We start from the raw sequence: 4,714 nt of genomic DNA, 5'->3' as shown, positions 1-4,714 counted from the left end.
CTTGCTGATTAGCATTATAATAGATTGTAATTACTTAACAAGCCCATATATACCCAGAGGAACTTGGAGAGAAATATAATGTTTTGCCAAGTGTACTTGTATTTACGTAAAATACTGCAGGCCTGCTCTGGAGTTCTTTTAGCCTAAGTGAAACCCTGGAAGTTTTGTCTGCACATGCTTCATGAGCCCTGAGAGCTCAAGCGCCGGAATTTGAAATTTCATTTCTTGTTGCTGCCAATTACAAAAGATTTTGTATCTAAAGCCCTGATGAGAATTTAAACTTGATTTTAAACTCTTCAATCAGAGAACAAGTGGGCCTTTTTCTTCTCCCCTCACCATGGAACCTTGCATGGGCTGAAGGCACTCAGAGGGTACACAATTCCTACTTTTAGAAACTTCAAACTTGATGGGGATTCTTCAGTGTGGTGCAAAATTGACACATGAAAATAATATNGAATTCATTTAACTGCTTACCATCCTGGTCTTCCCATCTGAGGAGATTTCATGTTCCTCAAAGGCAGAAACTATGCATACACAACCTTTGTTTTACCAAGCCCCCAATATCTACCATAATGCTAGACCACAGTAGGTGCTGGTTTAATTAAATTTATTCATTCGTTCAACAATGTGCTGGGCACTGTTTGGGTGTCAAGAATACAGTACTGAACAAAAACCTCTGCACTTATAGAACTTCTGGTGTTAGAGACAGACAATAAAGATAAATAAGAAACACATATACTGTACAAGAAAGAAGAGCTAAGGAGGAAAAATAAAGCAGGAAAGGAACATATAAAGCATCAAAGAAGAGGTTGAAATTTTAGGCAGGATTGCCAGAAAAGGCCTTACTAAGAATGTAACATTTGAGTAGACTTGAGCCATAAGGCTATCTGGAAAAGGAACATTCTAGAAAGATGGAATAGCAAATGTAAACATTGAGGCAGGAGCATGGTGAATATATTAAAGAGGTGTCAACTGGGCCAATATGGCTGGAGAGGCATGAACATGGTAGAGAGCTGTAGGTGATGGGGTCAGAGAGGTTTTAACCAGAGCCTGACTTTGTTGGTCTTGCAGATTATGGGAAGGACTTGGGTTTTTACCCTGAGGGTTTTGTGAGCAGAGTGGCAGCATCTGAGAAGCTGGGGCAAGGTAGAATCAATTAAGAAGCTGTTGAAACAATCCAATTGTGAGATGACAGTGACTCGGCCTGAGTGGTGTCGCAGGGGTATGGAAAATGATCAGATTCGGGATATATTTTGAAGGCAGAAACAACAGATATTGCTGATAGACTGGGTATGGGCACCTGAGAATGAGAAGTGTGAAGGACAGCTCCTCGTGGTTTTTGGTTGGGCAAGTGGAAGGATGGAGTTGCCATTTCTTGAGCTGGGGAAAATGAGCATAGATTGGGGAGGGCAGAAATTAGTTATACAATGTAGGACATATTGAATTTGAGATGCCCCTTACACAACCAAGTGGTGATGACAAGAAGGCAGACCTATATATGAGTTCTAGAGTTCAGGGCACATACAAGCTAGAATGAGGAATTTAGATTCAACAGCATTGAAATTATATTTAAATCCATGAAACTAGATGAAATTTGAACAGCGAAAACAAAAACACCAGCTCCCAAATATCCCCACTTCCAATTACTCATATGCTTCAATAAATAATTAACCTTTGTCTACATGGCCACGATTCCTACACTTTACAAAACAATCTCATTTCAAGTAATTCTATTATATTCAAAAAAGCAATTTGTTATGTGTAACTAAATTAAATTTATTTTTAGACCATGTAACACTTTCTATATAAATACATTCACAAATCAATGAGAAAAATCAAGGACTATATGTTCTAAGGTTCTCAAACTATGAACACACACACATAACTCTTCAAATATTAAAAGAATTGCTAAAAATTTTACATAGATTCCTTATTTAGTTCTCACAACAACCCAGAAAGGTAAGAGGTATTACTTGTACATTCCCATTTTACAAATGAAGAAACAGGTTTAGAGAGCCTAAGTCACATGCCCAAAGTCACACAGCTAGTGAGTGGCGAAGACATCCTATGGTTAGAATTCACAGATTACAGGGAAAGTGATCCACAGAGGAGATAGGGAACTGGGGGCCTCAAATATTCTCTAAATCTAGTGCTGGTCAAAGACACCAAGAAGGAGAAACAGGACAGACAGACAATGTTTGGCTGCCCATGAGGTCAGAGGCTGACTATCTCAGGCCTTTAACTCTAGGGAGCCAAGCCAACAGGCTGTCTGTGATAGCACTGGGCCAAGAACCAACCCTTAGGGTAGCTGTTAAACAACCAACTATTTACCAAGGGAAGCAATATTGAATTAGATGGTATTATAGGAGTAGTGACAAGGGAGAGATCTGTGGCACCTCCGCTGCTGGGGGAACACTTTCCCACCTCTCTCTGTTTAAATGATAGGAAGGTTTTCAGAGATGCTCTAAGATTTCCCTACAAATGTCCTGAAGATAGAGATATGCCCCTGGGTGATGTATATCAAAGTGTGGTCAGGCCACCATTGGTATAAGACTCATCAGGGGACCTGCTTAACCTCAGGCTTCACCGAGGGCATCAAATTTGGAACAGCTAGCAGCTGTGCCCTGGCACTGGTGTTTCAAGAATATCCCAAAGTGATTCTGGTGGACCAAAGGGGACACAGCCCCAGAGCCTAATCTCTCCAAATGGGGTATAGGCCTATCTCCCAGAATCAGCAGGGGTACGATAATTTTGAGAAGCCCTGCTGATGGGATTATTTGGAAATATGAAACAGAAACACTTCTAGTGTCCCATCCCTTGCCAAATGAGACTATCAGACTGAAGAGAACTAATAGGAGACTGTGAAAAACTGGCTTCTTTAGTGCCTGTGTAATAATCAACTGAGTAAAGAAGCCTCTCTAGGGCAAGCCTAATAATAATGATAATTACAGCACTTAGTTAAACATTCGTTGAGCAGTTACTAAGGGCCAGGCATTGATCTATGAACTCTGTTGTAAGAAGTCACGTAATCCCCACAACGCCCTATTTTATTATAAGTTGGTGCTTTTACTCTCACCCACTTTTTACAGAGGAAGAAACAGAAATATAGAAAGATTAATGGTAGGTGGTAGAGGTGGAATTCAAACCCCAGCAGTCTGGCTCCAGAGCTATGCCCTTAAGTATTCTAGGGAACAGCCTCTCAAAGGATGACTTTCTGTCCTTACCACTGTATTGTGGGTGCTTCTCCAGCAGGATTAAGCAAGGGAGTGACACAAACCAATAATGTCTTCAGAGGGAGGGATGGTAGAACAAGGGGGACACTGAGCTCAGTATATATACTACTGATTCAAGGACAGAGCCATATATCAAGTGTGACCAGGGCCAGCCAGCTGTAACCTACATGAGCCCTCCCACCCCTCTGCCTTGCTCTGCTCGCCTCCCACCCCTGTCCAAAATGCAAATGCCACTCTGTCCAGCAGCCATTCAGCCTCTGGTTCTAACACGAATCCCAATACTTCTAGTTTACATGATTATCCTCATAAATCTTGCTTTAAGAATTATAAAGTTCTTCTATAAAACTTCAGCACATTTCTATGTATGAAAGCTTGATCCATTAATTATCTGGCCCTCTCCTGCCCACAATTTCTATTCTATTTCTCAAAGCATGGTCTGATCAGAATTGCTAAAACAGCCTATTAAAAATGTGGATTCCTAGCACTTATCCCAAACCACAGAATCAAAACCTTTGAAGATGGGGACTGAGAATCCATACTTTTAATACCCTCCCTTAGTGATTCTTATGCACACCAAAGTTTGAGTAGTGTTATTGTTGGTTCTTGGAAAATCTAGCTATAGCAATAGTGTTATAATGTATTCTACTTCAAGCACAAGTAAAATCTTTCCTTCTCTTTATAATGAGCTTTCTCTAAAGCAAACCCTCTTTATCATCAGAAATGAAACCTCTCTATCTGGAGAATAATGATCTCAGCCAGGCTTTTAAACATTTTAGAATCCACCTCAGTTTTCTAAAGTTTCTACTACTCCAATGTATCCCAAGTGTGGCCCCATATCACTAACGATGTTAAGAAGCACCTAGGACAAAACTCTTTTCATTTTAGAGCCATGTGTATTTTAATGTGAACAAAGAAAAATTATAATTGTAATATGCAAACTTAAGGCTGAAAAGACTAAGTGGAAAATAAAAGAATCAATTTTCAAAAATATTAAGTAAATAATAGCACAGGCGATACTCAAATAATAGTCTTAAATTGGGGAAACCTTGTCCTGTCTGCTTTTTTCTAACGGGTACCCGCAGTTTCAGCCCTGCATGTCTGTTCTTCCTCTCTGACCATAGGCATTCTCTGCCTTTATTCCAACGGTGTCTGTGCCTGGAACACTGTCTCCTCTTTTAGATATCTCTTTAAATGTCACCTACCATTTCATGCCCAGTTCCTGCCTCCTTCCAGGAACCCTCTGGATTCTTCCAGCTCTCTCAGCACATTCCCTTTATGAACTCTGGTAATATACTTATGGTACCACTCATTTGGAACCTAATTGCTACTTAAGTGTTTATATGTATATACTTAGCATCATTTCCCTGTGAAATGGAAGCCCCTTGAGAGTATCCTATGGCCTCTTTTACCACTGTATTACCTACAGTGTAAATTTCCCTGGTTGGATCTGAGCACAAAACAGGAATTCCACGAATATGTGA

This window comes from Galeopterus variegatus, unplaced genomic scaffold (genome assembly GCF_000696425.1).
Source record: "Galeopterus variegatus unplaced genomic scaffold, G_variegatus-3.0.2 Scaffold5162, whole genome shotgun sequence".
In the NCBI taxonomy this organism is placed as follows: domain Eukaryota; kingdom Metazoa; phylum Chordata; class Mammalia; order Dermoptera; family Cynocephalidae; genus Galeopterus; species Galeopterus variegatus.
The sequence above is the reverse complement of the archived record's forward strand: the minus strand, read 5'-3'. Positions refer to the sequence as shown.